General features: G+C 41.5%; 1 long non-coding RNA gene across 1 annotated transcript in view; it reads left to right on the forward strand.

The window, feature by feature from the left end:
• Positions 1-9,612, forward strand: part of LOC124403876 — a 25,193-nt gene extending 15,581 nt beyond the window's left edge. Inside the window, exons 2-3 of the long non-coding RNA XR_006928966.1 lie at positions 5,378-5,546; positions 9,537-9,612. This is a non-coding gene — a long non-coding RNA (uncharacterized LOC124403876). The remainder of the gene's footprint in view (positions 1-5,377; positions 5,547-9,536) is intronic.
• The last annotated feature ends 3,380 nt before the right edge of the window (positions 9,613-12,992 follow it).

Consider the following 12,992-nt stretch of genomic DNA (forward strand, 5'->3'; position numbering starts at 1 on the left):
GTGTGTTATGGGAAAGCCCGTGTGTGTGAGTGTGTGTGTGTGAGTGTGTGTGTGTATACGCAGGGTGAAAGGGTTGACGTTTAGAACACGGCACGATCGTAATACAACATGGCACCGTGAAAACGAGCGAGGGGGCGTTCTGACCGTCCGAGCAGCCTCTCAGGGCGACTCGCCCGAGCCAACACGTGGGAGTTTCTTTTTTTTATTTATATTTTAACGTCCAAATCTGAGAACAAGTCGACGCTCACACTGAGCTGAACCTCGTGGAAAAGGGCTGGAACGAGTTCGGTGGTTATAAAGACATTACGGAGATCGTTAGGAGATCGTGATGAGATCGTTTGTTACGTTCGGGCAGCTACAGGAAAACAGCTTCGCTTCCACAAGCAATGAGTAGAAAATAAATACATACACAAATAAATTAACAAATAAATTAATGAACGAATTCAATAAAAGGCAGATTGGGTACAAAGAAGCAGGAGGATGATAATATTTTAATTGCATTTATACAAATAGAAATAAAAATAAAAAACTAGCCTGCTGATTTATAACCCTGTTCAACGTGATGATGCCGAAAAAAATTGGCGGTTAATCAGAATCGGAATCCTTCATTTATCCCACAGAGAAGTTGTTGGGTTGCAGGTGTTCAAAGCCAAATTAAAGGAAAAATTAAAGGAAAAACTAAACATAAGAAATGTTAATAAAATATACATATTGAGTCGTATATTAAGTCAAATGAAACAGAAAAGGTTTGATAATTAAACGTTATCACGCATGTAACAATTATTGTTATTACTGTTATTTATAATATGATTATTATTATAATTATAATTATTATTATTATTAATATTATTAATAATGACCAAGATATTAACATTATATAGATGTGGCATGAAAATCTATAACTATATTGGATTATTTTTTGATTATCGGATGAAATTAAGTCTTTCTATTCTGAAGCTTGTATTCTTCTGAACTAACAGCATGAATCAGATGTACAGGAGGAGCCATGTGACGGAACATTGTTAAATTTTTAAAGGTTTATCACGGGAAAACTGATAATTAACGAAAGATATCGCTATTATATCTGCCTGTAGCCGTATCCTGAGAATAGAAAAGAGAAGTACAAACTGTACAAAGTGCACTATATGATTTTGGGAAGTACTGAGACACTTGATATTTTCCAGCCATATCTGTTTTGTTATTTATTCTTCAACCTGTAACGCAAATCTGGAGGCACACAACTGTACATCTTTGGATGCTGGAGCATGAAATTTTGGAGACCCAAAACCTGTTCCAGCATGATGATGCCCCTGTGCACGAAGCCAGCTCCATGAAGGTCTGCTTTCCACGTGTTGGAGTTGGAATGAAAGATCTCCTGCGGTAGAGCTCTAAACATGATGAGTGTGAACACTGACTGCACCTCAGGCCTCCTCACCTCCATCACTACCTCACTTCACTCACACCCTTGTGGCTGAATGTATCTACGCAATATCTAGTGGAACATCTCACCAGAAGAGTGGAGTTTATTATAACAGCGTTGGAAGGGATGTTCAAAAGCACATCGCATTCTCACTTTTGTCCACGTCTGTATTTAGTTACGTACATAGCTAGACATTAGCATGGACGTTTAAGAACAATCGATTTCGAAGATCACGTGTGAATATTTTCACGCAATATTTCTCTTTTCGGGAGAAAGTAAAGCCAAATGATCCGAACAAACAACTCCGACAGTTAATTTGTTAATGAAAATAAAGTGAAGCTCGAGTTTGAAATGACCCCCGTGATATGTTTTAGCCGTGACTCTAAACAATATATTTTTCTGGGCTTTGAGAAAAAAAATAGCACAGATGATCAGGAGTACACAAGCAAATGCGATCATATAAAGTGAGTCATGTGGCTATTTAAGATCCACTAATTCCCAACCTGTTACTAACATTTAGCGGAAGACCCTCTAAGTGCAATAATCTATAAAGATTACGCCGCACGCTGCACTGAGAAGTAACCCGAGCTCCCGGATCGAACGGCAGCAATTAAGACGTCAAAATGGGTGGCTAATTGTGTTCGGACTCATCAAAATGACGAGAAGAATAGAATAACGGCAATACCGATGGGCCGCGTAGTTCAAAGAAAGCTTTAAGTGTTACCATCGAGTCGATCTCTCATTACAGGAGACTTTAATTAACTCTGGGAGAATGAAAGGGAATAAAAACGGCGCCGAACAGAAACGAGAGCGAGCCAGGAATAGACGACCGAATCGAATGTAATCGGAAGAGTTTAAAATAACACAATAACTACGTCATAAATACATCTTTGATTCCAAATTTGCTCGCGTGAGCATTAGATACATACAGTCTCAGATATTTAATACAAACATAAAGTGGAACTCTTATAAATAAATAAATCTTATAAAATAATCACGTGAAAAAACATAAATCATGTCTAAGTAAATAACAATGAACCAATAGTAAAATGTCATTTTTGAAAATTAATAAATGAGTTAAGAACCAGATATAGGTGGAAAAAAAACAAATGAATCATAAGGAAGAATGATATGTGAAAAGAAATAAAGTGTTTGTTAGAATCACGTGAAAAAAGCCATAAATTGTGGGTATAAATCTCGTGTAAAAAGCTATGAATTGTGTGTCAGAATCACGTGAGAATAACGAAATAGTGTATAAGATCACATGCAAAAAGAAATAACTCATCTGTAAGATTTACACGTGAAAAGCAATCGTTTGTAAGAATCGCTCGTGAAAAGAAATGAGCTGTGAAAAAGAATCACGTGTAAAACGGAACAAATTGTATGCAACAATCACGTGTGAAAAATATCGTATGTAAGAATCTCATGTGAGAAAATTAATCGTGTGGAAGAATCACGTGTAAAAAAAAAAATCAGATATAAGAATCACGTGAAAAGAAAAACGTGTGTGAAAGAATCATGCGTCAAAAGAAACCTTTTGTAAGACTCACGTGTGAAATAAATGAATTGTGGGAAAGAATCACGTAAAAAAAAAAGAAATTGTGTGAAAAAATTATTAAATCATGTAACAAAAGAAATAAAGCGTTGAAGCAAAATAATTCATATGTAAGAATCCCGTATGAAAAGAAATAAACCGTATGTAAGAATCATTTGTGAAAAAAAAGGAAGTCACGTGTAAAAAAAAAAAGAAAAAAAGAAAGTGTAAAAGAATCACGTGTGAAAAGAAAGAGCATGTAGGAATCATGTGTAAAATAAAAAAAACAGCATGTAGGAATTACGTGTGAAAAAAAATACTAAGTAGGAACCGCCTGTGAAAAGATTGTATGTTAGAATCACGTGTGAAAAGAAATCACCTGTGTGTATCCATGAAAAAAGAAATACATTTTGTGTGTGAATCACGTGTGAAAAGAAACTAGAACCATGCGTGTTCTAACGCTTGTAAACTGAGCTTTATGTTAAAAAATATACCCACGTGTGAAAATGTGTAAAAAGAACTGCATCAGGTGCAAGGATGTATGTGTAAAATTCACGTGAAATGGAAAAAAATCACACGTTAAAGCCGGTTCTGTGACAAGTTTGTGACGTCAGAAGACGGCAGGAGACGACGTCACGTTTCCGTGTTTCGAATCGCTCTTTATCCCCTCTGTCTCGTCGATACGGGTGAGATTTTTTCCGGACGAGTTTTGCTCGACTAATTCGTCAGGAACAAAGCGAGCGCCTCCGGAGCAAAGACACGCAAGATGAATAAATTAAACGTGTGGAAAAAGAGAAGAAAAAGAAGAAGAAGAAGAAGAAGAAGTGTAACGCAAAGCGGCACCTGTAACGACAGGGGAGAGGAATTACTTTCTTTAGAGTCAGGATCAAACAAATACGGTAATCGCTCCTCACACGGCTCTCCTGCCTCGCCACCTCCCTCTCTCTCTCCCTCTCTCTCTCTCTCTCTCTCTTTCTTTCTTTTTCCCCCTATCTTTTACCCCAAGTGGCAGTTTCTCAAGTCCTGTGGCCTGTGAAAGAAAAGCCATGCGTCTGGTTTCACATGAAACAGAGCCGGATCACTCTGACTCGACCCTGCATCTGGCATTCAGCGCTCAGAACCTTACCTTTACCACACACACACACACACACACACACACACACACACACACACACACACACATATCGATCACTTCCACATGTCCCACACTTCCACAGTACATCCCCTTCCATGATTAACACCATTTTGTTAATTACGTTTCGGAGACACTCGGACATTTGATGGGTTGAAGGTCGGACAGGAACGAGGTTAAGCTCGTAATTAAGAGAAAGAAAAAAAAAGCGCAGCTGGGAAGTCAAAAGCTCCAGTCATGTCATGGTGGCCATGTGAAATAACACTGCATTGTGTGTGTGTGTGTGTGTGTGGAGGCATATCTAATACACACTCAGCTCTGGTCACAGCAATCAGCAATTACAGAGAAGGTTTTAGTGACTGCAAATGAAATTACCATTTAAGAGAAGCAAGAAGGCGGAGGAGGAGGAACTCGGGGGTATCCGACCCAAAAGAGACCCGAGTCGAGAGTGTGAGATTGGGTTACAGATATCGATTTTAGTTTGAGTTTTTTTTTTTTAAACTAGATACATTAGTGAACTTAATGCTGTCATAATTTCAAATAAACTGTCCTGTTGCAGAGTCTTAACAAGACGCACTAACGGATAACGAAGTTACAAAGTCATTTCCAATTTGCGTCTTTTTTTAACGTTTAGGACACAAAAAAACACGTACGTTTTAAGTGTCGGATTTCATCAAGGCTTTTAAATACTTTTGTTGGTCCTGGTTTTTATGATTATTTTTTTTTTGGGGGGAAAATCTAAGAAATGACAACAAAAAAACACGATCCCTGATGTCGATGTTTCGTACGAGACAAACTCGACTTTCTCTGTTTTTCCCTCTCTTTCTTTCTTTCGCTCTCTGTCTCTATTTCTTTCACACCACAAAAACCGCAGGCTGTTCGAGGCAGCTTAGAAATCTCTTACATCTGGAGGAGCCATAAGTCATGGGATTTGGTCTGACAGCCATGACAGGCGGAGGGGCGGCCAGAAACAACTGTCTCCTATGTAGTGCTATTTGTGCGGAGGCAGGAGAAGGAGGAGCAGACGCAGGACCACATCCTTCTCCGGCAGATGCGAACAGCGGAAGCCCTTTTATTCTCTCGCCAGCTGCTCCGTGAATAGGCCCTAAATATTATATAGACAGTAGCGATCCACTTCCAAAAACAGAAATTCCGGCCGTCTGCGAAAAAGCTGCCGAGCACATGAGGGCTCATCGTTCATGTGTGCAGCCTTCTCGCTCATCTCAAGCTTTCTCACATGTTGGCTCGGGGTTTTATTTGATACCATCTTGTTTTGTTTTTTTTCATACAGGGAATGGGGACGGCGAGAAGAAATTCCCTGCGATGCTTTTGCACACTTGAGACCCCCTGAGAACCCCTGAGAACCTCATACAAAAAAAAAAAAAAAAAAGACGTGTGCTGGGTGAATCCCGAAAACGGCGTTGACTCTGTGATGGATGATGTTGAAGGGGTTTGTGGAGGTAGAGTTTCTCCACACCTTTACTTCCTCTCTAATCTCCTCTGGTTCTTTCTCCGCCCCTCTTCCTCCTCCCTCCTCCCTCCTCCCCCCTCCTCCAGCCGGTGCCCAGACTCTGACCCCTCGAGCCACGAGAGAATCCGGAGCGAGAACCACACGCCACACAGGCTGAGCATTTTACCAGCACTGCCCTTCACACACACACACACACACACATACACACACACACACACACACACACACACACACACACACACTCACACGGAGCTTGTGTATGGAGTGTATGGAGTGTAGGAGAATGCAATAACAGAACAGGCTTTAGTTCCAACGCTGATGTCATACACATATTTGTTTTCTTGCTGTCACACAGTCGAGTTCTTTGGCCTCGGCAGAGCCAGAAAAGCCGCTGTCATGTGCTGAGTCTTGTATCTCAGCTCACCGTGGCTTTACAAGCCGCCTGGAGGAAGAGACGCAGACGCGCAAGGTGACGCAAGAAGCTAGTATCAGCACTCTGAAACCCAAGCCGCTGAATCACGCCAGTACAAGAGAAAATCCCCGCGAACCAAAATAAACCCAGATCCCAGATTACCCAGACCTACAGTACACACACTTCCTGCCTGTGCGCATTCCGAGCACAATCCGACTTCACGTTTATTTAGCATGGAAGCCAAAGTCACCAATAGCGTGACAACCTCTGATTCTGGAAGTCTATTTTTTGATTGTATTACTTTATAAATGTGGAATGATGACAGAAACACAACTTTCTAAAAGAAAAAATCAAATGAAAAAGGATGTCAATTTTTACCCTCTAATTATATTATATTATTATTATTATTATATTATATTAATCATAAACAAATAGATAAAAAAAAAACCTCAAAACTACTCATTTTATTGGCCTTTTTTTCATCCAAATACATCTGGGTATATTTACTGATCAAAAATGTCATACAAATTATTAGATCACATAAAAAAAAATTGAAATGATGTGACAGATCCAGATGTTTTTTTTTTTTTTTATTATTATTGAATTAGGTCATATTTTGTCCAAAAAAACCCCCAAATTTTAAGTATAAAAACATAATGGAGACTTTATGAGGCTCTATAGTGGAATTTTCTGTGACATCTGGACACAAGTAATAGAAAGATATTAAAAAAAAAAAAATCAGGACATCACCAGGATTATGTTAATGAGTTGTAAAAAGAGATGAAAAACATATGTGATATTTAAACCACATAAAAACAGGGGAACAAAATAGGGACATATATATATATATATATATATATATATATATATATATATATACATGTTTTCCTCCATATTAATGACCACAACTCCTCTCTCTCTCTCTCTCTCTCTCTCTCTCTCTCTCTCTCTCTCTCTATATATATATATATATATATATATATATATATATATATATATATATATATATATATATATATATATGTATAGTCAAAAAGTAAATAAGAAACAAAAAGCATAAGTCTTCCTTGTTCTGGAAAATGTAAGGGTTTGGAAGAATAAGAAGAATAAGAAGTGTTCATAAGAAGATATGAGAGGAAACAGAAGAAAGGTCGACTATAACATCATTGATATGTTCCAAAAACCTCCCTTTTCACACTCCCCACTGTGACGATGAAGGATAGACACACACACACACACACACACACACACACACACACACACACTCGGATACAAGGATTCTTCAGAAAGCTAACGCGTTCTCCGTTTTCCTAATTCCAACTCCTCCCTTTCGTGCATGTGTTCTTCTTTCTCGTTGTTCTAGATACATCCAGCTGGGACGGAAGGTTACGTACATCATAAACCCTGCTTTAATTCGGCGTCAGATTTTCTCGCACCCAAGTGAGAAAGTGAAGTCTCGGCTCTTGATTTATGTTTGATACGCTGCATTTTTTCCTGCTCATGCTTAGAACAGCTGCAAGGCAAATGAAAGCAGGGAGTGGGGTGGTGGAGGTGGTGTTAGGAGAGGGGATGGAATAGGCATTTCCTCTGCACGGGCATATTCTGCTACTGATGCATCCCCCCATCTCTTTCTCTCTCTCTCTTATTCTCTCGGTCTTTCCGTCTCTGTCTCTTCCCCCTGAGTTTAATATGTTGGCTCACGTCACCCAAATGCACTGTGCACGCCATAACTCTGCTCCGGCCTCTTCATCTTCCTCCCCGCACCAGGATATTAACTGTGGCATTTCCAAGAAAGATTCCTTCTAATAAAATGTCTCGAGTAAATAAATAAACAAATCGGTGAAATATTTATGCGGCGCGCCGTGTCAGGAAAGCTTCGCCGCGGAGATTCTGGTCGAGCCGAGTTTTTCTCTTCGGTCAGGACTGCGATATCTAACCGCCGGCCGATTTCCGTTTCACCGCTTCGGTTCCTGGGAGCATCAATCGTGCAGGACGTGCGTCCGGAGGAACCCAGAACCCCCTGTGCAAGCGGGCCGTGCTGTTAAGAAAGTACATGATGGTGTGCATATGTGAAGAAAGGCGGCCGGGTTCACGGCAGGGCTGCGCAGGCATAAAACAATGGCAGGGACCCTGCTGTTCGAGTGTTGCAGAGCACCAGATGAGTAAGTGATTGAGAGCGCTGGCTGAGTAATAGTCTGCAGCCCAGCAGGAGGGCGCACACAGCCAGGCCGCTGAAGCCGCCATTAGGACAAAAATCACTCCGATGAAAATGGTCGATTCTGCATGCGCCTCTCCATCCTCCCTGCGCCGCGGCTAACGTTCGCAGCTGTCAAACCATTGTGCATTAGAATAACGGCGAGTGCTCCTCTTGGGCTGCCTTTTGATCGCGATATTTATTTGTTGAATTATGTCGATTATTATGTATGTGCCTGGCTGGAAAAGCGGCAGAAAATGGCAGCCACGGAGAGGAAAAAAAGCAGCCATGCTAATGTTAATGGCAGCGCTGGGAGCTAGCGATACAAAGCTAATGCCAGGCGAGCGAGCGAGAAGGGCATACGTATAGAGAGAGAGAGAAAAAGAGAGAGAGGTCATAAAATAATGCAGACCCCCATCTTTTAGTCATCACCCTGCCATCTGAACCCAACTTTGTGTACACCATCACCTAAATGTGTTCGAGACGTAATCACACATCCGGGCCGGGCTTTATACGCTCTATACACATTTACACAGGCGACATCGAGCTTTTCCAGCAAAGCAGCACATATTTTCCAGCTCGCGGTTCCACCGGAATTCGTTAATGCGCTGTACAAAACAAAAGGAATTTTATTTTACAGAATAAAATATCTGGCTATGAATCAGAAGATCCTTCATGTATTTACACGGCGCACATTATCCCGAGTGTGTTTTTTTCTAATAACGTTTGCATTAGCAAAATGCAGCAAAGAAATGAGTCTCCGTGGTCTGGAGATTAACAAGGTTTTTTTTTGGAGCAGTTCTAAATACGTTCATAGGAAGCTTGGCATTAAATCTAATTAGCATTAGCAAAGCAAATTCTTCGAATGTAGCCACTGGAGCTACTGATTATTAATCACACTGTATACAAATTGTAAAAATATTGTATGTTTTGCTAAAAATGCTCTGTTTTGCTGAATGATGTGCAGTAATTTGGTAAATGAATAACAGTACACTACCCCATACTCATCTCCATTCTTTAAGACTCTTGGCTGAGCTTCGCCACGTCTCCACTTGCCAGATTTTCGAGTTACAATGGGCTCATCAAAACGCATCTCCATTGTAACTGGGAGACTACCTGTATTCTTCAACTCTGAGACTCAACAATTTTCCATCGTCAGTTCTCATTTCCTGTCCATCTGCATTTAGTTCCTGGAACGTATTCAATTCAGTCATGCAAGTACCAAGATCCAAGAACCTAACAAGAACCTTTTCTAAAGTTCAGGATTGTTAGAAGGACACATTATGCTTCATTTTCTCTTCTGTCCTCCATCGCTAATAATAAACTCTCGATCTTTCTTTCTCACCTCCTCGTTTTCCTCGCTGCTCTTATAGACTGTATGGATCTCTGCATCTCCAGCCGACGTGACGGAGACGAGAGACGTGCAGGCCAAACAGGGCAGGGCTGTGAGAGAAGCTAATGAAGGGCACGTTGACAGCGTCCAGGCGGCATGAAGGCCACGATCTCAGCATGTATCCCACACCGAGGCACCGAACGGTCACCACACCGAGACGCCTACGTGATCCGACCAGCCAGTCATACGAAGCCTGCGTGTCACACGCCATCGCCTTCATCTTTAAAAATAAACACTGCAGCAAACACAACTCAGGAGTGGAGTGCAGAGTATCTAGTAATGATATGTGAATCCCGATCATGGCTCCTCTGTTGGTTCCTCAGTTAATTAAAAATTATCGACTGAGCTGAGGTGAGCTTAGCGAAATAGCAGTAATCATCATTTCAGTCATTATCGTGCCTCAGTCCTCAAATCTCTGAGACACAGAGGACGAATGGAGGGAAAACAAAAGAAAAAAACAAACAAATGCGGAATTAACGAGCGCAAAGAAATATGTATATGAATGAAGGATTTCTTTTTTCCTTCTAATCAAGCACCAGTCGATTGATTAACCTCCGGCTTTATCGCACCACGCCTTTGTCCCGCCTAATGATTTTGAACCGCTTGTTCATTAATAATTTTGACTGAGGTGAGTCTCGGAGGCAATCGATAGTCTGATCATACTTTAGTTTCAACCTTGACTTAAAAAAACCCGAGCGCTGAGAGCGAGCGAGGACTAACAGCTTCTCTTCTGTTTGGACATCAATACCACAGAGCGCCTCCTTTCCCAGAGCGAGGACAGATCGCAGGGCGAATACAATACAATCGCACTTAATTATCTCGCATGGATTATTAGGGTTATTAGTAAATGGTAAGCAAAAAAAAAAAGGGATAATTTCTGCCCTACTCTTCATCTTTCCAAAAGCGTTTTCGAGCGTCAATGGACTTCGAATAATTAAATTACGCCTCCCTGTTCTATAACAGAGAATAACCGTGTGATCCATTTGTTCTCCGACTGCCTCCATCTTTGATTAACATAATTAAAAGACTGGCTGAAAAGGCCATTATTAGCACTCTAAAAGCATAGCAAAACACTCACGCTGTAATACAAGATCTTCCATTCGCTCAGACGCCGATTGATTGGGCTGTAACTGAGAACTTGTTTATGGCACACGAGGCAATGCTTAACATAAATGTTGACATTAACCTTCTATAATTATCGTATTGATGAGCTTCGGAGTCTGATGGCACGGATTTCCAGTGAGTGGAACCGACGAGAACTTTACGGAGCACGAGTACGAAACGCCGGTCATCCAGCACCGCGTTTCTCAAATACCCGAATCATTGCATTTCCAGTAAGGTCATAATACTATAGTATTTTTTTTTTTTGTTCTTTTTGGTGAATCAGGAGGTTAAAGCGCACCTTCTGAATTACCCGTGCAAGCTGTTTTCCATTGGCTCCTGACCCTCCGGAACATTCCGGGGGAGAATCCGCAGCCGTCCGCTGATTACAGTTCCATGAGACCGTAAATTAAACAAACAGGATTCCTATCTGTGCCGTAATTTTACAGGAATCCAGGTTTCAGAGACACCTCGGCTCTGTAGCGCGGACGATCCATCACTCCGTAGCGGAGGAGTCGTTCTGCGGCGAGCACCGACATGTGCGCCGCTTATTTGGTATTTTCCACTAATACATATCCATTATGAGGTAATGGAGCTAATCGGCATTGTGCTGCGTAGTTTTTTTTGCACAGGGCCGTGTTATGCTTGGCTTTTTAACCTCTCGACTGGATCGGATAAAAACTTTAGCGTTTCGTGATTCAGACTCGGCTAATCGCTACGATGGAGCCGATCATAAATCCAGGATCTTCTGGGAGGACCTTCCGAGCTACTTGTTTATTTTCGGCAGGATTTTTAGAACCGGGGCTAGAATTTTTTTGCATTTTTAATGCCTTCGAATCCAATTCGTGTGGGCATTCTGTATTTCGATAATGTGTTACGGGTGGAAAAAAAAAAAAAATAAACAAAACACTGAGGTTATATCCTACAGCCACATTGATTCAGATTCATCATGTACTCTTCATGAACAAAACAGATGAAACACTTAAGGCAAGAGCCTGGCATTATAGAGCTGGTAGGAGTTAAATCAATAGAAATAAGACACCACACACAGATTTTTTTAACTGAGACATGGAAAGGGAAGGAAATAAATGAGGGCGATAAAACAAAGGCTACAGTTTGCGCTGTGAAATTTGCCACTCGCGTCTCTTTATGTAATAAGCGTGACCGAGACGGCAGCAGAACATTAGCCGTGAGAACAGTTCTCTATGTGGGTTCAGTTCGACGCCAGCTTCGGCTTCATCAAATACAATTTAACTTTCCTGACTCAATTACAGGGTTCTATATAAACGGTTTGTTTAGCTCTTTAGCCCTGGTTGGTGACTAACTAACAGTCTGCTACATAACTTGCATAAACATGAGCGGAGGAGGATTCAACGAAAGGTTCAATTATGGCTTCTCAAATGTAGAACTGCAGCCGACCACCGATCGAAGGCCAAACTCGTTATTCGTTTGTTCACCAATCCAAACTTGAGAAGTTTCTCTTTCTGAATTTTATTTGTATCCTCTGCCGAATGAGAATGTTATAGCTACAAAGCGAGGAGCAGAGAGATATACCAGGGAAATACCCTCATACTCCAGACCCCAGACACTTGTGATGGCCGGTGCAGGAGCGCGAGGCGAGGAGACGGGAGTTAGAATGTTTATAGACTACTTTTAACTGGTCTCTCCTGCTATAATCTCTCACGGGGTATCAAAGGGGAGCATCATCTCCGGCAGCAACACAGCACCCAAATCCTGCTAGACAGCCTGGGCTTTGTAGGTAGGCTTTCTCCTTCATCCATAGCCTTTGTCACACACACCCATATATATATATATACACACACACATACACACGTGCACCTTCTATTCAGCTGTCTGTTCGATGGGGTTAAGTTTCAAGCTCCTGGTTCTTCTTTCTGTGTTCACATCTGAGCGCAGGAGACTTTATCCAGCTTCATCTTCTTCACGGGTCTCGACATTTGCCAGCCCTATTTAACCCAGCAGGGGCTTTATCATATTTTGCTCATCGCAAGCTGCTGGAGATGCTACGAGATGGAAGTTCTGTCTCCACCAACACCACCCACCGCCCCCCTGAGATTTTCCTTCCGATGTTCAGATCCTCCAGATCTCTTTAAACCTCCCACACCGGACCACCTGTAGAGGCTTGGGCCCAACGACGCCCCCGTGATTAAGAAGTCAGGATTGTATTAAGTTTGACAAGTTTTTCCTCCTGAATTCTGACACACCTTTCTTCGGAGTAGAAACCCCCTGACCATATACGTGATACGCACCCTGGTCTACGTGTGAGTTCTCGCTGCTTTAATGACTTTAATCAAAAATCAGTCGCTAGCTGCGA

Source organism: Silurus meridionalis, chromosome 21 (genome assembly GCF_014805685.1).
Source record: "Silurus meridionalis isolate SWU-2019-XX chromosome 21, ASM1480568v1, whole genome shotgun sequence".
NCBI classification, from domain to species: domain Eukaryota; kingdom Metazoa; phylum Chordata; class Actinopteri; order Siluriformes; family Siluridae; genus Silurus; species Silurus meridionalis.